Source organism: Jaculus jaculus, chromosome 3 (genome assembly GCF_020740685.1).
Source record: "Jaculus jaculus isolate mJacJac1 chromosome 3, mJacJac1.mat.Y.cur, whole genome shotgun sequence".
Lineage (NCBI taxonomy): Eukaryota > Metazoa > Chordata > Mammalia > Rodentia > Dipodidae > Jaculus > Jaculus jaculus.
This window is the reverse complement of record NC_059104.1, coordinates 149,757,336-149,782,322: the sequence shown is the minus strand read 5'-3', so window position 1 is coordinate 149,782,322 and position 24,987 is coordinate 149,757,336. Positions and strand designations below refer to the sequence as shown.

Here is a 24,987-nt window from a genome sequence, read left to right as displayed (position 1 = left end):
ATCCCAGCACTTGGGAGGCTGAAGTTGGAGGATCACAAATTTGAGGCCAGCCTACCCAACATGGTAAGACTTGCCCCCCTCAAACGTGTGTGTACACATTTAAAAATTTTTTTTTTGTTTATTTATTTGAGAGCGACAGAGAAAGAAAGAGTGAGAGAGAGGGAGAGAACAGGCGCGCCAGGGCTTCCAGCCACTGCAAATGAACTCTAGACACCTGCGCCCCCTTATGCATCTGGCTAACATAGGTCCTGGGGGATTTATCCTTGAACCGGGGTCCTTAGGCTTCACAGGCAAGCGCTTAACCGCTAAGCCATCTCTCCAGCCCTATGTGTACACATTTTTAATTCACTTAGATATGTTATTTATCATTCCCTATAAATATAATACCAATTTCTATTCCCACCACCATTATGATAGTATCTGTCTCATTATGTTTTCCTTACCACTGAATATGTTCATTTAAAGAATTGTATTGGGGGCTGGAGAGATGGCTTAGCAGTTAAGCGCTTGCCTGTGAAGCCTAAGGACCCAGGTTCAAGGCTCAAGTTCCCTTGTAAGCCAGATGCACATGGTGGCACATGTATCTGGACTTAATTTGCAGTGGCTGGAAGCCCTACATGCTCTCTCTCTAATGAATAAATAAAATAAGATAAAATTTAGTAAAAGCTACCTAACTTAAAATTTACCAACTTTAGTATTTTTATACGTACTGTTGAATGATGTTGTGTATAGACAACATACTGTTCAATGATATGTACTCATTTGTTGTGCAAAACAGATCTCCATACCTTTTCATCTTGTCTTTACCCATTAAATAACTTCACATACCTTACTCTTAGCCCACTATTCTGATTTCTGTTTCTATGAATTTGACTATATTGCATCTTATAAGTGAAATCAGACACAATTTGTCTTTATGTGACTGCTTCTGTCACTTAGTGTAATAACCCTCAAGGTTCATCCATGTTGTACTGTCAGACTTTTCTTCTTAAAGGCTTAATAGATAATATTGTTTGTATGTGTCATGTTTGGTTGACCCACTTTTCTTTTGTGTGTGTGTGTGTGTATGTGTTTTTCCATCATCTTTCTTTTTTCAGATTTTTATTGACAACATCCATGATTATAAAAAATATCCCATGGTAATACCCTCCCTCTCTCCACTTTCCCCTTTGAAACTTCATTCTCCATCATATCCCCTCCCCATCTCAATCAGTCTCTCTTTTATTTATTTATTTTTGTTTATTCATTTATTTATTTGAGAGTGGCAGAGACAGAGACAGAAAGAATGGCCGCGCCAGGGCCTCTAGCCACTACAAATGAACTCCAGATGCATGCACCCCCTTGCACATCTGGCTAATGTGGGTCCTGGGGAATCGAGCCTTGAACTGGGGTCCTTAGGCTTCACAGGCAAGCGCTTAACTGCTAAGCCATCTCTCCGGCCCAGTCTCTCTTTTATTTTGCTGTCATGATCTTTTCCTCCTTATATGATGGGTCTTGTGTAGGAAGTGTCAGGCACTGTGAGGTCATGGATATCCAGGCCATTTTATGTCTGGAGGGAGCACATTGTAAGGAGTCCTACTCTTCCTTTGGCTCTTCATTCTTTCTGCCACCTCTTCCGCATTAGACCCTGAGCCTTGGAAGGTGTGATAGAGATATTACAGTACTGAGCACTCTGGTCACTTCTTTCCAGCACCATGATGCCTTCTGAGTTGTGGTTGACCCATTTTTCTTATGATGGATGCTTGAATTGTTTTCACCCCTTGACTATTGCACATAAAACTGCTGTGAAAACGACTGTACAGATACTTTTTTTTTTTTCATTTAAGGTAAGTCTCGCTGTAGTCCAGGCTGACTTGGAATTCACTGTGTAGTCTCAGGGTAGCCTTGAATGCACAGTGATCGTCCTACCTCTGCCTCTATAGTTCTGGGATTAAAGGCTTGTGCCATCATGCCTGGCTTTTCAGATATCTTTTTGAGGCTCTTTTTAGTTCTCTTGGATATATACCAGAAGTGGGATTGCTGGACCATATGCCCATTCTACTTTTAGATTTGTTTGTTTTGAGATGGGGTCTTGCTGTGTTGCTTAAGCTAGCCTAGAGCTTCTGGGCTCAGAAGGTACGTCCAGGTAGCTGGAAGGCAGCCATGCAACAGCAGAGCATACTTTTTTTTTTTTTTGACTAGTGCTTTTGACCAGGGCTTTGGGCATGCTAGGCACTACCACTGAACTTCATTCCCAGCCCCCAGCTTTGCTTTTAGGTTTTGAGGAAGGGCTATACTCTTCCCTGTATCAACTATACCATCTAGTTTAGAATAGTACCTAACAAGTTGTAATTGTCTATATTCTTTTATTGATTTGTGAAAGGCAGATGAGAGAGTCAGAGAGGGAGAGAGAATGGGCACATGAGGGCCTCCAGCCATTGCAAATGAACTCCAGATGCATGCACCACCTTGTACATATGGCTTATGTGAGTACTGAGGAATCGAGCCTCAAACCAGGGTCCATAGGCATCACAGGCAAGCACTTAACCGCTAAGCCATCTCTCTAACCCTTGTCTGTATTCTTTTAACACTTCTCCTTTTATTTGGTGAGCTTGGTGGTTCTTTGTTCTTTATGACAAGTATTCCAGTGGGTATGAGATGTTACTTCATTGTGATTTTATTTTTGTACTTCTCAAATTATTAGTGATATTATTTTTCCATATGCTTGTTGACCATTTGTATATTATCTTTGAATAAATGCTTATTTAAGATATATCTATTGCCATGTTCACCAAGCATGAAACAAGTGAAAAAAAATGGCATCTCATTGTTTAAACTGATGGGTTTTATGTTTGAGGCAGAGTTTCTCTCACTCTAGCCCAGGCTGACTTGGAACTCACTCTGTAACCCAGGTTGGCCCTGAACTCACTATAATTTTCCCACCTCAGCCTCCAAAGTGTTGGGATTAAAAGTGTGAGCCACCATGCCCAGCTAAATTTGCATTTTCAAATTCTGAGTGAAATTCCTTTACCCGTCAAATAAAACCGAGTAAGCCCTGTGTGTCAGGCACAATTCTAAAATGCTGAGACACACAAAACAGGCTGAGCCTTGTTTTAGGTTTCTGTGGCCATTTACTGGTCCTATTCTGTAGATTGTGTTTGTAAGACTTAGCTCATTTTTTATTGGGTACTTTATTTTTATTGGCATATAAGAACTCTTTATTATATGTTAAGTATATTGGTTTTGGGGATATTAGTTTTCTATTGCTTTGTTTAAAATTGCCATAAGTCTAGTGGCTTAAAACAGCACACATTTTACCTGGCAGTTTGTGTAGTTAAGGAGTTCCAGACGTGGCTTAAGTGGGTTGCCAGTTTCAGGATCTCACCAGGTTTTAATACAGATATTGGCAGGGGCTGTTGCCTCATCAGAAACTCAACTGGGGATATGCTTTGAGCTTCCTCACTTGTTGGCAGGATTTACTTCCTTGTGGTTATAACACTAAGGTAACAGTTTCTGTATGTAGCTCTTCTCAGCTTCTAGAGGCCACCCTACAGTTGGTGCCATATGGCCTTCTCTAATGTGTCCCTTTATTCCTTCTTCAAGCTAGGAAGGAGGAATCTTTATAGTGCTTCTGCTAGCAAGACTGAACCAGGAGCAAAACCAGAGCAACATCCCATCACCATTGCTGTAGACTCTTAGTAGAATCAAGTTGTGGGTCCTTCCCATACTCCAGGGCAGGGGATTACTTGAGGCGTGAACATGAGGAGGTTGGCACTATTGGGGCATCCTTTGCTTTATTTACACAGTCTTCTGTGTGTAGTCCAAGTATGCTATTGGTTTAGAAACTTGATTAGGAGGTTTCTGCTCTATGTATCAATTATGTGGATCTTTTTGTAATATGTTATAATTTCTAGTAGGTTTAGAATATACTTCCTCACTTTAACATTTCTCCAACATTCACTTTTTAAAAATATATTTTATCTATTTGAGAGAGAGAGAGAGAGAGAGAGAGGAGAAGAGGCAGAGAGAGCGAGAGGGAGACAATGGGTACGCCAAGGCCTCCAGCCACTGCAAATGGACTCCAGCCCCTTGTGCATCTGGCTTATGTGGGTCCTGGGGAATGGAACCAGGGTCCTTTGACTTTGCAAGAAAACACCTTAACTGCTAAGCCATCTCTCCAGCCCGCAAACATTCACTGTTTTAATTTTTTTTATTTTACAGGCCTGGAGAGATGGCTTAGCAAGTTAAAGCACTTCCCTATAAAGCCAAATGACCTGGTTTCAGTTCCCCAGTACCCATTTAAAGCCAGATGCACAAAGTGGCGCATGTGTCTGGAGTTCCTTTGCAGCGGCTGGAGGCCCTGGTATGCCCAGTCTCTGTCTGTCTCTCTCTGCTTAAACATAAATGACTAAAATTTTTTTTTTTTAATTTGTGTTTTAGGGACTAGAGACATTGCTCAGTCATTAAAGGCACTTACTTATAAAACGTGATTGCCTGGATTTGATTCCCCAGTATCCAGACACACAAAGTGGCACATTTGTCTGGAGTTCCTTTGCAGTGGTAGGAGGGCCTGGTATGTCCCCATTTTTATTCTCTTTCTCATAAATAAAAAAATTAAATATTTTATTTTATTTATTTTGGAGAGAGAGAGAGAGAGAAAGAGGCAAATAGAGAATAGGTGTGCCAGGGCCTCTAGCCACTGCAAATGAACTCCAGATACATGTGCCACCTTGTGCATCTGGCTATATATAGGTATTGGGGAATCAAACCTGGCCTTTGGCTTTGCAGGCAAGCATCTTAACTGCTAAGCCCTCTCTCCAGCCTAAAATGCAAAGTTTTTAAAAAATATTTTTTTGGGCTAGAGAGAGGCCTTAGCGGTTAGGATGCTTGCCTGCAAAGCCAAAGGAACCAGGTTCAATTTCTCAGTACCCACATAAGCCAGATGCACAAAGTGACACATGCATCTGGAGTTTGTTTGAGCAGTTGAAAACCCTGGTACACCCATTCTCTCTCTCTCTCTCTCTCTCTCTCTCTACCCCTGTCTTTCTATCCCTCTCTCAAATAAACAAAATAAAGTTAAAAATTTAAATTTGTATTTTATTCTAACGCTATTACTATTTCGGAATTTATCTTTTAAAATGTTTAAAAAATTTTAATCATTTTATTTATTTATTTATTAAATACAGAGGGGGAAGAGAGAAACAGAGAGAGAGAGGGCATGCCAGGGCCTCTAGCCACTGCAAATGAAAGTGCCATGATGTGTATCTGGCTAATGTGGGACCTGGAGAATTGAACCTGGGTCCTTAGGGTTTGCAGGCAAGTGCCTTAACCACTAAGCTATCTCTCCAGCCCCAGAATTTATCTTTTTTTTTTTAAAGATTTTATTTATTTATTTGAGAGCGACAGACACAGAGAGAAAGACAGATAGAGGGAGAGAGAGAGAATGGGCGCGCCAGGGCTTCCAGCCTCTGCAAACGAACTCCAGACGCGAGCGCCCTCTTGTGCATCTGGCTAACGTGGGACCTGGGGAACCGAGCCTCGAACCGGGGTCCTTAGGCTTCACAGGCAAGCGCTTAACCACTAAGCCATCTCTCCAGCCCAGAATTTATCTTTTTGATGTGAGATGGAGACAGACCCTAATTTTTCCCTCTATGGCCAAACTATGATCTCAATTGTGAATTATTAAGCCTAAGGTTTTAGTTTTTTTTTGGGGGGGGGGTAGGGTCTCACTCCAACCCAGGCCAACCTGGAATTCACTATGTAGTCTCAGGCCAGTCTTGAACTCATAGTGATCCTCCTATCTCTGCCTCCCAAATGCTGGGATTAAAGGTATGTAACACCATGCCAAGCTATTTTGTGTTTTGTTTTTTTTTCCAGTCAGAGGCTCACTAGGTAGTCTAGGCTAGCCTCAAACTCCTCTTATCCTTCTGCCTCAGCCTTCTAAGTGCTGACATTAGAAGCATGTGTCACCACACCTGGTGAGCAGTCTTTTTAATAGTTTCTTCCTGTTTCATTGACTTGGCTGTCTGTTCCTCACCATGTTGCCATATCTGTATATTACTGTAGCTCTATAAAATTGCTCTGATTTTAATTTTAGTAATACATTTTGAAATATTTCCAGGTAAGCCTGGGCTAGAGTGAGACCCTACCTCAAAAAAGCAAAAAATAAAAAAGAAGTATTATATGAACACAGATATTCATATGGTCTAAAATTAAAGATAAGTGAAAAAGTGTTCAGTCTAAAGTATCACTTTTATCTCTGTTTTAGCCTCCCAATTCACTTCACACAGGCAACCAGTGTTACCACATTTGTTTATTTGTTTAGGAACAATTTATGTATATGCTCAGTGGCAATATATAATCTATATTTCCCCATTTGTGTGTGTGTGTGTGTGTGTGTGTGTGTGTGTGTGTGTGTGTGTAATGTGTGGTATGATGTGTTGTAGTGTGTGTTCCTATAGTGTATGCTGGTGTGTGTGCAGATCTGTGAGCCCCAGGGACCTAGCTACATGCATATCTACCATGTGTGTAGAAGCCAGAGGCTAACGTTAGCTGTCCTAGCACTCTTCCACTTGTTTCCTTGACACTGGACCTGGAACTGCCTTCTTTTTTCCTGATCATACTGGCTGACCAGCCAGACCCACTGATCCAGCCCCCACCCCCACCCCCACCCCAGGACTGGGGTTACAGGCCTTTTTTACATGGATGTCATAGAGCCAAACACACAGACACACACAGACACAGACACACACACACACACACACACACACACACACACACACAAATAATTTTTAAGTTTTTATTTATTTGCAAGGAGAGAGAGAGAGAGGAAATGGGTATACCAGAGCCTCCTGTTGCACGCAAACTCCAGATGCATGCACTGTTGTGCATCTGGCTTTATGTGGGTACTAGGGAATCAAACCCGGGTCATCAGGCTTTGCAGATGCCTTAACCGCTGAGCCATCTCTGCAGCTCCAAGAATACCAGTCCCCCCCCCGCACCCAGGTAGGGTCTCATTGTAGCCCGGGCTGACCTGGAATTCACTATGATGGCTAGCCTCAAATTCACAGTGATTCTCCAAACTCGGCCTCACCAGTGCTGGGATTAAAGGTGTGCGCTACCACACCCGGCTTCAGATGCTTTTGAGAGGACAAGTGACTGCCTTGAGAATTTCAGTGGAGTACAGGGGTTGGGAGCTCAGGGCTGAGAGGGCATGGGTAACTACTTCATCAGGAAGCTTGACTCTTTAGAAGGGATACACAGGGCCAAGGAGGGCAGTGATGTCTGAAGTTCTGCTTCTGTTAACCTCCTCCTCCAGCCTCATGCCAGTCTTGGCCATGCTTTAATCCCAGCACTCTCAAAGCTGAGCCCAAAGGATTGCTGAGAGTTCCAGGCCAGACAGCTACAAAATGAGACCCCTGTGTTAAAAAAAAAAAATAGGGGAAGATTAAAAAGCAAGATAAGGGCTAGGAGGATATGTGCCTTATGTGTGAAAGGTCTTATATTTGATTTTTAGTATTACAAACAAAACAGAAATAAAATTTAAAAATGAAAAACAAGGTGTATAGTATATTAGTTATAGTAGATTAGCCACTATTTGTGTAAAAAGGGAGGAACAGAAGTGATATCAATTCATATTTGCTCTGCACACATAATCAGTTTTTGAAGGATCCACAGGAAGCCAATACTCTGGTTATGCACTGAGAGGCAGGAACTGTGTAAAAGGGAAATGAGGTTGGAGGTTGCCTCAGTACTTTTCCTTCTATCTATCTGTATGTATGTATGTATATTGTTTAATATTTTATTTTTATTTATTTATTTGACAGAGAAAGAGAGAGAGAGAGAGAGAGAGAGAGAGAGAGTAAGAAAGTGAGTATGGGTGTGACAGGGCCTCCAGCCACTGCAAACAAACTCGACATGTGCGTCCCCTTGTGCATCTGGCTAACATGGGTCCTGGGAATCAGACCTGGGTCTTTTGGCTTTCCAGACAAACACCTTAACCAAAAAGCCATCCTTCCAGCCAGCTATCTATCTATCTATCTATCCATATACTATTTTTTTTTTTTGGTTTCTTTTTTTTTTTTTTGGTTTTGGTTTGGTAGGTTTTCACTCTAGTTCAGGCTGACCTGGAATTTACTATGTAGTCTCAGGGTGGCCTCAAACTTGTGGTGATCCTCCTACCTCTGCCTCCCGAGTGCTGGGATTAAAGGCGTGTGCCACCACGCCCAGCCCATCTTTTTTTTTTTTTTAAATATTTTTTTGTTCATTTATTATTTATTTATTTGAGAGCGACAGACACAGAGAGAAAGACAGATAGAGGGAGAGAGAGAGAATGGGCGCGCCAGGGCTTCCAGCCACTGCGAACGAACTCCAGACGCGTGCGCCCCCTTGTGCATCTGGCTAACGTGGGACCTGGGGAACCGAGCCTCGAACCGGGGTCCTTCGGCTTCACAGGCAAGCGCTTAACCGCTAAGCCATCTCTCCAGCCTCCATCTTTATATATATATATATATATTTTTTTTATTTATTTGATAGCGACAGACACAGAGAGAAAGACAGATAGAGGAAGAGAGAGAGAATGGGTGCGCCAGGGCTTCCAGCCACTGCAAACGAACTCCAGACGCGTGCGCCCCCTTGTGCATCTGGCTAACGTGGGACCTGGGGAACCGAGCCTCGAACCGGGGTCCTTAGGCTTCACAGGCAAGCGCTTAACCGCTAAGCCATCTCTCCAGCCCCATCTTTATATTTTTAATTGTTGAGAATGTAAATGTTTATTATAATACCTTGATCTGTAATGGTTGGTTGCCTTTAAAAGTAATAATTCCAACTTCCGGTTAAGATGGCGGCGTAGGTACCATGCCAAAACAGCCTGGGGGGGGAAGACCAAAAAAAACTCAGCAAAATACACACTTTTACTAAAAAGTGAGGTGTATAGGAAGTTGAGGCGGCAGCGGAGAAGTGGAAGAGTTATAGAGCATCCAGAGCCTGCACAGGCGGGAACAGCGGCCCGGGGCGGCTCAGCTACCCGCCGCAACCGCGGAGCGGCAGAAAACCGCCGGACTCTTGGCTCGAGCCGCAGGACAAGCCAGGTGCGGGATTTTCCCCTCACACCGCGCTCTCCGCAACTCGGGAAACGTGAGGGGAGAGTGGCAGCGAGCAACGGAGGGAGGAGCAGACCGCGAGGTAAAAGCACACGATACAACCAGAACAGCCGCGGCTCCCTCCCCTCCCCTGCCGCCTGAACCCAGCTCCAGCGAACACAGCAGCAGCCCTGGACCCGGCCACGCCAACTTGGGCTGACGGCGGGACCCAAGCAGGAGCAGAATTTGGCAGCAACTTCAGCGGCTCCAGCACCGGTACCAGTGGCCCCAGCAGCAGCGGACCCAGGAGAGCAGCGGCTTCGGGGTGAGCAGCAGCGGTGGACACGACAACGGCAGCTTCAGCAGTGGTGGGGGCTCCAGCGGTGGCACCTACAACAGCTGCAGAGGCTCAGTTTGCCCCGTAGGAAAAGCAAGTGCCCAGCTCCAGAAATCAGAACAGCAGCCCGACGACCCAGGCAGCAACTTGACTGAGACCACAATCACCCAAGGTAACTGGGATTGCACCAGGGAAGGGTCTCACCTGGTCACAAGCTGACTTGGATACCTCAACAGACCAGAAATCTAAACCTCTTTGTTGATAGAGGATCTGGTCATTATAATAACTACTCTTGCATACATACTCGGGGCTGTTTTTGATGGAATGGGTACAGTGTTTAGCTAAATTTTAGAATCTACCAGTATATTATTCCACTCAGCCTGCTTGAATACTCCTATAGCAGGGAAACTCAACCCCTAAGAACATCTTTGTAGATACTCTGAGAGTCTTAAGAGCCACACCTAATACCTTAAGGTCCTACCCTGAAAATATTTTACACCAAATCAATTGATACAGCTAAGAATACACAGCTAGCTAGAAAATCCAAGCATTAACTTAATCCAAGATACAAAAATATATACATTATAACACAAGAAACACTAAAAAGCAAGACGATATAAATCCACCTAAAAGTATTAATGCATCAGAAATGTCCTCCAGTGAGAAAGAGTTAGAGGAAATGCCTGAGAAAGAGTTCAAAAGAATAATTATAAATATGTTCAAAGAGGTCAAAGAACACATGAAAACAATCAAAGAAGAAATCAAAGAGGAAATCAAAGAGGAAATCAAAGGAATCAAAGAAGAGGCAGGACACCAATTTAATGAAATAAAGAAGGCAATACAAGACATAAATAGAGAAATAGAAATAATAAAGAAAAACCAGTCAGAATTACTAGCAATGAAGAATACAGTTAATGAAATAAAAAACTCTGTAGAAAATCTCACCAGTAGGATGGATGAGGGAGAGGACAGAATATCTAAGCTAGAAGATCAGGTGGCAGACCTAATGCAGTCCAACAAAGAGAAAGACAAACTTATAGAAAAGTATGAGTGGGAATTTCAAGATATTCGGGACACTATGAAAAGATCCAATATAAGAATTCAGGGCATAGTAGAAGGAGAAGAATTCCACTCCAGAGGCATAGTAGGCATCTTCAACAAAATCATAGAGGAAAATTTTCCCCAAATTGGGAAAGAGGTGCCAATACAGATACAGGAAGCCTTTAGAACCCCAGCCAGACAAAACCCAGAAAGAAACTCTCCTCGCCACATTATACTCAAACTTCCAAACACACAAACCAAAGAAAAAATATTGAAAGCAGTTAGAGAGAAAAATCAAGTTACCTACAAAAGCAAGCCCATCAGGATTACAGCAGATTATTCAACACAAACTTTTAAAGCCAGAAGGGCCTGGAGTGATATATTCCAAGTTCTGAAAGATAACAACTGTCAACCAAGGTTACTTTATCCTGCAAAGTTATCCATCCAAATAGATGGAGAAATAAAGACATTCCATGACAAAAGCAGGTTAAAGGAATATCTGAAGACAAAACCAGCTCTACAGAAAATACTTGATAGAATCCTCCATGCTGAACAAAAGGAAAAGCACACATATAAGGAACCTAGAAAAAACCAGCCATATTCAAATACCAGTTAACAGAAGAGAGCACAGGTAGAACCAGTAACACACACACACACACACACAAATGGCAAACATAAATACACACCTTTCAATAATATCTCTTAATATCAACGGTCTCAATGCCCCAACGAAAAGACATAGATTTGCAGACTGGGTTAAAAAGCAGGATCCTACAATTTGTTGTCTTCAAGAAACTCACATTTCTACAAAGGATAGACATTATCTTAGGGTGAAAGGTTGGAAGACGGTGTTTCAAGCAAATGGGCCTAGAAAACAAGCAGGGGTTGCTATCCTAATATCAGACAGGGTGGACTTTAGTCCGAAGTTAGTCAAAAAAGATAAGGAAGGTCACTTTATATTGATTAAGGGCACACTCCAACAGGAGGACATTACAATCCTAAACATATATGCACCTAACATGGGGGCTCCCAAATTCGTCAAACAAACACTATTAGAACTAAGGTCACAGATAACACCAAACACGGTGGTGGTGGGTGACTTTAACACCCCACTCTCATCAATTGACAGGTCATCCAGGGAAAGAATAAACAGAGAGGCATCTGGACTAAATGAGGTCATAGAAGGTATGGACCTAACAGATATATACAGGACATTTCATCCAAAGGCTGCAGAATATACATTCTTTTCAGCAGCACATGGAACATTCTCTAAAATAGACCATATATTAGGACACAAAGCAAATCTTAACAAATTCAGGAAAATTGAAATAATTCCTTGCATTCTATCTGACCACAATGGAATTAAACTACAAATCAGTAGCAAGAAAGGCTATAGAGCATACACAAAATCATGGAAGCTAAACAATACACTACTAAATGATGAGTGGGTCAATGAAGAAATCAAAAAGGAAATCAAAAAATTTATAGAGTCAAATGATAATGAGAACACAACATACCAAAATCTCTGGGACACAATGAAGGCAGTTCTAAGAGGTAAATTTATAGCCTTAAGTGCCTATATTAAGAAATTAGAAAGGTCGCAAGTAAACGACCTAATGCTTCGCCTTAAAGCCTTGGAAAAAGAAGAACAAGGCAAACCAAAAAGTAGTAGACGGGAAGAAATAATAAAGATTAGGGCAGAAATTAATGAAATAGAAACAAAAAGAACAATCCAAAGAATTAATGAAACAAAGAGTTGGTTCTTTGAAAGGATAAACAAGATTGATAAACCCTTAGCAAATCTGACCAAAAGAAAGAGAGAAGAGACACAAATTAATAAAATCAGAGATGAACAAGGTAACATCACAACAGATTCCAGAGAAATTCAAAAAATTATAGGGACATACTATAAAAGCATATACTCCACAAAGTATGAAAATCTGAAAGAAATGGATGATTTCCTTGATCTATATGACCTACCTAAATTAAATCAAAATGAGATTAATCACTTAAATAGACCTATAACAAACATGGAGATCCGAGCAGTTATCAATAATCTCCCAACTAAAAAAAGCCCAGGCCCGGATGGATTCACTGCTGAATTTTACCAGACTTTTAAGGAAGAGCTAACACCATTGCTTCTTAAGCTTTTCCAGGAAATAGAAAAAGAAGGAATCCTACCAAACTCCTTCTATGAGGCCAGCATCACCCTGATACCAAAACCAGGCAAAGATAGAACAAAAAAAGAAAATTACAGACCAATCTCCCTCATGAACATAGATGCAAAAATTCTCAACAAAATATTGGCAAACAGAATACAAGAGTATATCAAAAAGATCATTCACCCTGACCAAGTAGGCTTTATCCCAGAGATGCAGGGATGGTTCAACATACGCAAATCTATAAATGTAATACATTACATAAATGGGTTGAAGGACAAAAATCACATGATCATCTCATTAGATGCAGAGAAAGCATTTGACAAAATCCAACATCCCTTCATGATAAAAGTCCTACAGAGACTGGGAATAGAAGGAACATATCTCAATATAATAAAGGCTATTTATGACAAGCCTACAGCCAACATATTACTAAATGGGGAAAAACTGGAAGCTTTTCCACTAAAATCAGGAACAAGACAAGGGTGTCCACTGTCTCCACTTCTATTTAATATAGTTTTGGAAGTCTTAGCCATAGCAATAAGGCAAGAGACACACATAAAAGGGATACAAATTGGAAAGGAAGAAATCAAGTTATCATTATTTGCAGATGACATGATTCTATACATAAAGGACCCTAAAGACTCTACTAGCAAGCTGTTAGAGCTAATCAAAACCTACAGCAATGTAGCAGGATACAAAATAAATACACAGAAATCAGTAGCCTTCATATATGCTAACAACAAACACACAGAGGATGAAATCAGAGAATCACTCCCATTCACAATTGCATCAAAAAAAATAAAATACCTTGGAATAAACCTAACTAAGGAAGTAAAGAATCTATACAATGAGAACTTTAAGACACTCAAGCGAGAAATTGCAGAAGACACTAGAAAGTGGAGAAACATCCCTTGTTCCTGGCTTGGAAGAATCAATATCGTGAAAATGGCAATCTTACCTAAAGCTATCTACACATTTAATGCAATCCCTATCAAAATTCCAAAGGCTTTCTTCATGGAAATAGAAAAAACAATCCAAAAATTCATTTGGAATCATAAAAAACCTCGAATATCTAAAATAATACTGAGCAACAAAAAAGAGGCTGGTGGTATCACCATACCTGATTTTAACCTATACTACAGAGCCATAGTAACAAAAACAGCATGGTACTGGCACAAAAACAGACATGTAGATCAGTGGAACAGAATAGAGGACCCAGATGTAAGCCCAAGTAGCTATAGCCACCTGATATTCGATAAAAATGCCAAAAATACTCATTGGAGAAGAGACAGCCTCTTCAGCAAATGGTGTTTTGAAAACTGGATAAATATCTGCAGAAGGATGAAAATAGATTCTTCTCTCTCGCCATGCACAAGAATTAAGTCCAAATGGATTAAAGACCTTAACATCAGACCGGAAACTTTGAAACTGCTAGAGGAAAAAGTAGGGGAAACCCTCCAACATATTGGTCTTGGCAAAGACTTTCTAAATACAACCCCAATTGCTCAGGCAATAAAACCACAGATTAACCACTGGGACCTAATGAAATTACAAAGATTTTGCACCGCAAAGGACACAGTGAAAAAAGCAAAGAGGCAACCTACAGAATGGGAAAAAATCTTCGCCAGCTATATATCTGATAAAGGATTAATATCTAGGATATACAAAGAACTCAAAAAGTTAACTAATAAGGAATCAAACAGGCCAATCAAAAAATGGGCTAAGGAGCTAAATAGAGAGTTCTCAAAGGAAGAAATACGAATGGCATATAAGCACCTAAAAAAATGTTCTACGTCACTAGTCATCAGGGAAATGCAGATTAAAACTACATTGAGATTCCATCTCACTCCTGTCAGATTGGCCACCATCATGAAAACAAATGACCATAAATGTTGGCGGGGATGTGGAAAAAAAGGAACCCTTCTGCACTGCTGGTGGGAATGCAATCTGGTCCAGCCATTGTGGAAAACAGTGTGGAGGTTCCTAAAGCAGCTAGAGATTGATCTACCATATGACCCAGCTATAGCACTCCTAGGCATATATCCAAAGGATTCATCTCATTTCCTTAGAAGTACATGCTCAACCATGTTTATTGCTGCTCAATTTATAATAGCTGGGAAATGGAACCAGCCTAGATGTCCCTCAACAGATGAGTGGATAATGAAGATGTGGTACATTTATACAATGGAGTTCTACTCAGCGGTAAAGAAAAATGAAGTTATGAAATTTGCAGAAAAATGGATGGACCTGGAAAGTATTATACTAAGTCAGGTAACCCAGGCCCAGAAAGCCAAGCACCACATGTTCTCCCTCATATGGGGATCCTAGCTACAGATGACTGGGCTTCTGTGTGAGAATGAAAATACTTAGTAGCAGAGGCCAGTAAGCTGAAAAGGAGACATAAAGGGTGGAGAAAGGAAGGGAGGAGGATACTTAATAGGTTGATATTGTATATATGTAATTACAATGATTGTAATGGGGAGGTAATATGATTGAGAATGGAATTTCAAACGGGAAAGTGTGGGGGTGGGGAGGGAGGGAATTACCATGGGATATATTTTATAATCATGGAAAATGTTAATAAAAATTTAAAAAAAAAAAAAAAAAATAAAAGTAATAATTCCAGTAGGACCTGAATTATTTGAGTTATTGATGGCTCTAAATTTCATGATTTGTTTGTTCTGCATCTAAGAGAGTCCCTAAGAAGCAGCTCTTGCTACAAACTTTGCCTGTATTCATCTCTCTGCCATGGAGGAGAGGGGAGCAGCAGTCTTGTGAAAACAGCCCTGGATCTCTGGTCTGGGAAGAGGACTATGGTCTGGTACTGGCTGTTCCTCTTAACTTCAGTGAGCTTTGAGGTTGGCTGACAAGGAAGGAAAAGAGAAAGAAGGTAGTTAGTAGCTTGCTGAGGCAGAGGCTGACACCAGCTCTCCAGGTCCCAACAGTGGCACATACCAGTGGCAGCTAATCCTACAGTGTTGTCTCCCCATTACCTCAAAATTTTTGCAAGAAATAAACAAAAGAAGCAAGGCTATAATCTCAATACTCAAGAGGCTGAGGTAGAAGGATCCCAATGAATTTGAGGCCAGCCTCAATTATATACTAAGTTCCAGATCAGGCTGGGCTAGAATAATACCGTCTCAAAAAAAAAAAAAAAAAATCCCAAACAAACAGATGGGGAATCTGGTGAACCTATCTTCTACTTTTGGTAGCTTAGTTCCTTGTGGGAACAATGGTCATATGGTGATACAATTTTAGCAACTTCACATCTGGGCAAATGCCTTCGAGAGTTGGTAAATGCCTTGAGGACACTTTGCTGCTAAGCCTGAAGGAGAACATACCAGAAACATGTTGCATAAAAATGGACTAGCTTGCTGGGAATGGAGTCCGTTCCCATGTTCAGAGGGATCTGGGGGCAGCTGAATGGCCTCTTGTGAGGATGCTGCGCAGTTGCTTGGCTGACCTGGAAGGCCGTTCCGAATTCTTGTGACTGTGTGAAGCCTGCAGAACAGGACACTGTGTGTGCCTCATCGTGAGCAAGAAGCCAGATGAAGATAAACACCCTTATGCTCCTTTAAACTAAAAACAGGACGGAAGGGTTGTGTTCTTTTTTAACTCAGTATTCTTTATTTAGAATTACCATGTGTTATTTTATCTAACTAAATATTACAGATTATTTCATTCTTTCCAGACATACTTTCTCCAATGCTTTTCTATTCCCGTTATGAAATTAAATACTCATTTTATTCTTTATTCATTAAATTAATTCATTTATTATTTTGTAGTGCTGGTGATCAAACCCAAGGTCTTGTGTATGCTAGGCAAGTGCCCTACTACAGAGATACATGCCCAGCCCTTATTTTATTTTTTAAAGACATCAACAGTAGAATAAAAGGGAAATTAATAAATAAATATAAAAAGAAGAAAAAAACCCTCTAAAACAAAGATATCAGTCGTCTGTGAAAAAGGGGAGCTATTTTGTTTAGCCAGTGGTTTTAGCCAGATGATAGAAAATTTGGCCTTCATCTCTCTCTCTCTCTTTTTTTTTCTAAGTGCATGGAAAGAAGTCATTAGATGGAAAAAGTACCCTGAATTTGTTACAGTGTCATAACTTTAAATAAAACTTTTCATTTGTAAATTTAAAATATACCCCAGAGTAGAAAATAAAGAACTCCTAAATATATTCGGCATTAGTTTCAGTATCTTCCATATTTTTTCTTGTTTTAATTTTAGTACTCAAAATTGAACTCAGAGCTTTGTGCCTGGTAAGCAACTGCTAAATTATATCTCCTTATCCTCAGCCCTTTTTTACTTTTTAATTTGAGACAAGCTCTCTCACTATATTGCCTAGGCTGGCTTTGAACTCACTCTATAGTTCAGGTTGGCCTTGAACATTAAATTCTCCTGCTTCAGCCTCCTAGTAATTAGACCTACACCACCAGGCCTACTTATAGTATCTTACACATTTTGTCATTTTTTTTTTTTTCGGTTTTTTGAGGTAGGGTCTCACTCTAGCCCAGGCTGACCTGGAATTCACTATGGAGTCTCAGGGTGGCCTCAAACTCACGGTGATCCTCCTACCTCTGCCTCCCGAGTGCTGGGATTAAAGGCGTGCGCTACCACACCCGGCTACATTTTGTCATTCTTTTTTTTTTAATTTTTATTAATATTTTCCATGATTATGAAATATATCCCTTGGTAATTCCCTCCCTCCCCACCCCCACACTTTCCCATTTGAAATTCCATTCTCCATCATATTACCTCCCCATTACAATCATTGTAATTACATATATACAATATCAACCTATTAGTATCCTCCTCCCTTCCTTTCTCTACCCTTTATGTCTCCTTTTTACCTTACTGGCCTCTGCTACTAAGTATTTTCATTCTCACGCAGAAGCCCAGTCATCTGTAGCTAGGATCCACATATGAGGGAGAACATGTGGCGCTTGGCTTTCTGGGCCTGGGTTACCTCACTTAGTATAATACTTTCCAGGTCCATCCACTTTTCTGCACATTTCATAACTTCATTTTTCTTTACCACTGAGTAAGAACTCCATTGTATAAATGTGCCACATCTTCATTATCCACTCATCTGTTGAGGGACATCTAGGCTGGTTCCATTTCCCAGCTATTATAGATTGAGCAGCAATAAACATGGTTGAGCATGTACTTCTAAGGAAATGAGATGAGTCCTTTGGATATATGCCTAGGAGTGCCATAGCTGGGTCATATGGTAGATCAATCTTTAGCTGTTTTAGGAACCTCCACACTGTTTTCCACAATGGCTGGACCAGATTGCATTCCCACCAGGAGTGTAGAAGGGTTCCTTTTTTTCCACATCCCCGCCAACATTTATGATAATTTGTTTTCATGATGGTGGCCAATCTGCATTTTTGTCATTCTTCTTTCTCTATCTTCCTTAGGTTTTTTAAAATACTCATTTATTTAAGAGAGAGGAAAGGGGAGGAGGTTCTGTTATGCTCTTCCTTACTTCCCACAGCAAACCTGGCGTGGTCCTTTGTAGAAGATTGGACCCCAAATTCAGCTTATCAATAAGGATATAGGTTCTGTGTTTTAAAAAATAATAATAAAATAGGACTTGAGAAATGGCTTAGCAGTTAAGGCGTTTGCCTGCAAAGCCAAAGGACCCAGGTTTGATTCTCTACAACCCATATAAGCCAGATGCACAAGGGGCAGGTGTGTCTGGATTTCGTTTGCAGTGGCTAGAGGCCCTGGCGTGTCCATTCTCTCTCTGTCTGTCTCTCTCTCTTTGCTTGCAAATAAATAATAAAATTAATAGTAATAATAATAAAGGAGTAGGGCATGGTCATGCATGCCTGGAATCCTGGGTGGGAACAGGAGGAATTCAAGGTAGTCCTCAGCTACATAGTAAGTTTAAGGTAGCAGGGTCTATATGATACACTATCCCAAAAATTATAAAAACGTGCCAAAGCACTGCCCTTTCAGGGGTCATGGGGACTCTGAGGGTCCACCCCTGCAACCTTGGAAGACACGCTCCCTGAGACAGCACAGTACTGGCAAGCTGCTGGGGGAAAAGCCTGAGCTGGCTGTAGGATGGTTAGAGTTTAGAGGCGTCCTGTGAACTGAAAACCCATCCTCTGGCATTCCTGGCCATTGCCAGGCTCTGACAATCAGAGGGCAAAGGAAGATGGAGCACTGCAGTCATGGAGCCTGGCAGTGGGCCTACAGGTCCGACCCCGAGGTTTGTCAAGCCTTTTGAACTTTAACACACACACACACACACACACACACACACACACACACACACACACATTCATTTCCGCCCCCTCTCAATAAGAATTTGTAATCAAACAATGAAATACTTTATGATTCTGCTCAGTTTATAAGATAGAACTAAAATGATCCATGAACCCCATAACATTGAATAACCAGCATCCTCTTTGTTGTGGGCAGGTCTTCCTTGCTTTCTCCCCATGTCATGAGAACCAAAGGAAGTGCTTGCTAGAGGTAGCTAGGATGAGGATCTGCTCTTGGGAGGAGAGGCACAGTTATTCCTTGGTTCTGTTTGCTCTTTTGAAAAGAGGGAGCTTATAACATCTTATGTTCAGCCTATGTATAAATAAACCCAGTTTGTGGAACTTGACTTAATTCCTAATCTCCTCTTCCCTGTCAGAAGTGTATTTAGTACCAGGGGTTAGTCTTACAAATTTACAAAGAACGTGGGCTGGAGAGATGGCTCAACAGTTAAGGCACTTGCCTACAAAGCCTAAGGACCTGCGTTTGAATCCCCTGTACCCATGTAAAATCAGATATACAAAGTGGTGCATGTATCTGGAGGCCCTGTCATTCCCATTTTCTCTGTCCCTCTCTCTCTTCTATCTCTCTCTGCTTGCAAATAAATCAAAATATGTTTTTAAAAAATGTGTCATTTAAAGCTGGGAGTGGTGGTGCACGCCATTAATCCCAGCACTTGGGAGGCAGTGGTAAGAGGATCACTATGAGTTTGAGGCCATCCTGAGACTACATAGTGAATTCCAGGTCAGCCTGAGCTAGAGTGAGACTCTACCTCAGGGGAAAAAGAAAGTATCATTTAAAAACAATTACTGGGGGCTAGAGAGATGGCTTAGAAGTAAAGGCACATGCCTGCAAAGCCTAAGGACACAGGCTTAATTCTCCAGGTCCCACGTAAGCCAGATGCACTTGGTGGCATCTGAGTCTGGAGTTTGTTTGCAGTGGCTCAAGGCCCTGGCAAGGCCATTCTCTCTGTGTGTGTGTCTCTAATGACTAAATTAAAAAATTAAAATTAAAGGGCTGGAGAGATGGCTTAGCAGTTAAGCACTTGCCTATGAAGCCTAAGGACCTCGGTTCAAGGCTCAATTCCCCAGGACCCACGTTAGCCAGATGCACAAGGGGGTGCACGCATCTGGAGTTCATTTGCAGTGGCTGGAGGCCCTGGTGCACCCATTCTCTCTCTCTCTCCCTCTGCCTCTTTCTCTCTCGTCTGTCACTCTCAAATAAATAAAGAAAAAAAAATTAAATTAAAAACATTACTGGGCTGGAGAAATGGCTTAGCAGTTAAGGCTCTTGCAGGCAAAACCAAAGGATCCAGGCTCGAATCCCTAGTACCCATCCAAAGCCAGGTGCAATCAGGTTCGCATTGCTGGCAGAAATCACCTGATCAAGAGGAGCTTTTGGGGGAAAAAAGTTTTATTTTGGCTTACAGACTCAAGGGGAAGCTCCATCATGGCAGGGTAGAATGATGGCATAAGCAGAGGGTGGATATCACCACCTGGCCAACATAAGGTGGACAATAGCAACAAGAGAGTATGCCAAACACTGGCAAGGGAATACGGGCTATAATACCCATAAGCCCAGCCCCATCCCCAAATGTCCATCAGCTGGGACCTAGCATTCAGAACACAAAAGTTTATGGTGGACACCTGAATCAAACCACCACACTCTGCCCCTGGCCCCATAAAGTGATAATCATCCATGATGTAAAATGCAATGCATTCAGTCCATCTTTAAAAGTCCCCATAGTTTTCATCAATCCTAATGATGTTCAAACATTCCCATAGTCCAAGATCTTTTAAGTGAGCCATAATACCAAAAAAATTCCCCAAAGTTTCATAATGGCACAGAATAAACATTTATACTGCAAAATATGGCACTGGGCATAGCAAAAAAAGATTCAACCAATACAAGATTTAAAACAACCAGGGCAAACATGAAACTCTGTAGCTCCAAGTCCAACAGCTCTAGCCAGTGAAAAGTCACCAAGTCCTATAATTCTAACCAGCAACAATTTGGAGTTCTGCCCTTCCAGCTAGGCTACTCACAGTCCTGGAAAATTTATCCAGGGTCTGCAGCTTTCCTTAGCAGCCATCTCATGGTCCCGGTATCTCCACTGGGTCTCCACTGCAATCCATGGTTCATCCTCACGGCCCCATGGCATCTCTATGCAGGCATCCAGCAAACCTGCTTCACACTGCCCATGGCCATTTCCAAAATATAAGACCATGTTGCAAGTTCAATGATCCTCTCTTTCTTGCATTTCTTTTTTAATTTTTTTTTAATTTTTCTTTATTTATTTGAGAGAGACAGACAGAGAGAGAAAGAGGCAGAGAAAGAGAGTGGGCACTCCAGGGCCTCCAGCCACTGCAAAAGAACTCCAGATGCATGTGCCATCTTGTGCATCTGACTTATGTGAATATTGGGGAGTTGAGCCTTGAACCGGGATCCGTAGTCTTCACAGGCAAGCGCTTAACCGCTAAACCATCTCTCTAACCCCTTCTTTCCTGCATTTCTTATACTCCATAATACCAGGTGGGGTGCCAATTTGTTAATCCAGTGGGGAATAAAGCAGACTTTGAAGAACAGGGTACTCCTTTAGCATTCAGGCTTCTTCAAAAGACTGCATTCTTTCTGTCCCAAGGCAGGTCAGCTGGTCCAATCTCAATGGTTGTAATCTTTCATACAATTGCAGCTGAATGGGCAGAAGTTTCAGCTCAAAGATTTCATTTTTTTTTTCTGTGCCATATCCTTCTGCTCACACCAGTCTGTTTCTATGCAATGTAGCCCTGCACAACTTCTGAGGTCATGACTATAATAGCTAGCCTCTCACACAAACAGCTTCTAGCCCACTCCAGGCAAAGCTCTTTCTCACCCTCAGAAGCCATACCTCACAGTCCATAGTTCTTACTGCATTCAGGTCTTTAAACTCTGACCAGAATAGTCTATCAAGCTGTACTTACAGCACTGCAAAGCATCTCTTAGGCCAAGGTTTCAAATCATTCCCCATTCCTTTTGAAAAATCAGCTCCAAAAGGCCAAAGCCACACTGTCAGATGTCTAGCAGCAAATGACATCACTCTTCAGTACCAACATTACTGTTGCAGGCAGGTTTACATTGCTGGTAGCAATCACCCAACCAAGAGCAGCTTTTGAGAACAAAGGGTTTATTTTGGCTTACAGGCTTGAGGGGAAGCTCCATGATGGCAGGGAAAATGATGGCATGAGTAGAGGGTGAACATCACCCCCTGGCCCACATAAGGTGGATAACAGGAACAGGAAAGTGTGCCAGACACTGGCAAGGGGAAACTGGCTATAATACCCATAAGCCCTTCCCCAACAATACACTGCCTCTAGAAGGCATTAATTTCAAAATCTCCATCAGCTGGGGACCTAGCATTCAGAACACCTAAGTTTATGGGGGACACCTGAATCAAACTACCACAGTGGTACATGCATCTGGAGTTCATTTGTAGTGGCTAGAGACTGTGGTGTGCCCATCCTCCCCCACCCCTCCCTCTCAAATAAATAAATAAAAATAATTATTTTTGTTTTTGTTCTTATTTTTTGAGGTAGGGGTTCATTCTAGCTCAGGATGACCTGGAATTCACTATGTCATCTCAGGGTGGCCTTGAACTCACGACGATCCTCCTACCTCTGCCTCCCAAGTGCTAGGATTAAAGGCATGCGCCACCACACCTGGCTAAAAATAAAATATCTTTTTAAACCCCAAAGGCTGGAGAGATGGCTCAGTGGTTGAAGGCACTTGTTGAAAAGCCTGACAGCTTGGGTTCGATGCCCCAATATGCATGTCAAGCCAGAATTACAAGGTGGTACATGCATCTAAAGTTCATTTCAAGTGGCAGGAGGCCTTGGCATGCCCATACTCTCATTCTCTCTGTCTGCCTCTTTCTCTCTGTCTCAAATAAATAAATAAAAATAATTATCAAGAACCGAAGAAACAATGGTGAAAAGAATCTACGAACCACCATGGGATATTTTTATAATTATGGAAAATGTTAATAAAAATTGTGAAAATTAAAAAAAAAGGTACAGCCCTGAACTCCAGGCAGGCATCATTGCCTCTTTACCCACTGGCCTCCCATCCCCACTGTGTGGCACTGTCTGGCAGAGAAGCTGGGAAGGAAGGAGAGTGGAAGGTTCTGGCTAGTAAATTCCTCCAACAAAGCCCACTGTGTGGGAGGCTGTGGGACAGAGACAGCGAGGTATCAAGTACCACTGGGACAAGCTGTAATGCCCTTACTAAGAGCGGGAAAACCCAGAAGCTGTGAAAACACACCCATGGATCTTCAAGTAGCACTTCTCTGAATTCGATCTGAGAAAATAAAAGATTCATACAGAAAAAAGAAAAAAAAAATCTACAAGCCAAAGGAAGGGGAGGAGTGATTTGCAATACTGTCTTCTAGACACCAAATGGCCATGGCACTCATGACCTCACGGAGGCTGAAGCTACCTGTGCAAGCCCTGCATTATAGGAGAGACCAGGAAAGGGTAACACTAGGAGCACTGATTTGGTGACAGACTGGGTCTCAAGGTGCCAGCACCTACTTGGATCTGTAAATAGGAAGGAAAAAAATGATGACAAAATAGAAGAGGCCCTAGTTGGAAAGAAGAAGGAATTCAATGTGGGGGGGATTAAAGAAGGGGGAAAGGGATGATAATGGGAGAGGGTTATGATTATGGTATATTGTCCATATGTATAAAGGTGGTCAATAAAAAGTTTAAAAAAAATTTTTTTTATAAATTGTTGCTCCTTTTTTTGTTTATTTTACTTATTTATTTATTTGAGAGCAACAGAGAGAAAGAGGTGGGGGGGGCGAAATGGGCGCGCCAGGGCCTCCAGCCACTGCAAACGAACTCCAGACGCATGCGCCCCCTTGTGCATCTGGCTAATGTGGGTCCTGGGGAATCGAGCCTCGAACCAGGGTCCTTAGGCTTCACGGGCAAGTGCTTAACCACTAAGCCATCTCTCCAGCCCAATATTTTATTTTTATTTTCTTATGCTAGAGAGAATGAATGAATAAGAATTGGAGCACCAGGGCCTCCAGCCACTGCAAAATGAACTCCAGACGCATACACCACCATGTGCATCTGGCTTATGTAGGTACTGAAGAATTGAGCCTGGGTCCTTGGGCTTTGTAGGCCAGAGCCTTAACCTCTAAGCCATCTCTCCAGCCCCTCAATGAAAAGTTTTATAGGGGCTGGAGAGATGGCTTAGTGGTCAAGGCACTTGCCTGCAAAGCCCAAGGACCCAGGTTTGATTTCCCAATACCCACATAAGCCAGATGCACATGATGGTGCATGCGTCTGGAGTTCATTTGCAGTGGCCAAAGGCCCCAGCGTGACCATCCTCTCTCTCCGTAATAAATAAATTTTTAAAAATTTAATAGTTTTTAAAGAATTTTTTAAAAGCTAAAAAACTAAATACCATGATAGGCAAGCTAGATGTCATTCTTAGAGCTCAGTGAAGGGTTTAAGTGTGACCTCAGCAGGGCCAAGCATTAACTCACCCTATCTACTACCTTTCCTTCCAATAAAACTTGCTACTGACCTCCTAGCCTATCTTTATTGGGGAGGTGAGAAATAGATACAGATATAAGTATACAGAAGAACGTAGAATGACTGAGGCAGGATTTTTATTTTTATTTATTTATTTGAGAGCGACAGACAGAGAGAGAAAGAGGCAGATAGATAGAGAGAGAGAATGGGCATGCCAGGGCCTCCAGCCGCTGCAAACGAACTCCAGACTCATGCGCCCCCTTGTGCATCTGGCTAATGTGGGTCATGGGGAATCAAGCCTCGAACCAGGGTCCTTAGGCTTCACAGGCAAGCGCTTAACTGCTAAGCTATCTCTGCAGCCCCACGATTTTTATTCTAAAAGAGGAAGCATGGTTTGACCACTGAATAGCTTTGAGACTTTGAGCTAGCTAAATATAAGTTATATACCCCAAATGAGATAATTAGGTTATTATCAAGCTATAAGTGTGCTATTTATACTATAATACCATCAGATTTATTATCTGAGCCATTATTCTTTCTTTAAATTTTAAATTTTCAGTAGGTTGTGAGTGTGTGTGTGTGCATGCGTGTGT

General features: G+C 41.8%; 1 protein-coding gene across 4 annotated transcripts in view; it reads left to right on the top strand.

Annotated features, from left to right (window-relative positions):
- The window catches only part of Crtc3 (CREB regulated transcription coactivator 3), a 142,707-nt gene that overhangs the window by 45,807 nt on the left and 71,913 nt on the right, over positions 1 to 24,987 (top strand). The gene's annotated exons all lie outside the window — the stretch shown is intronic.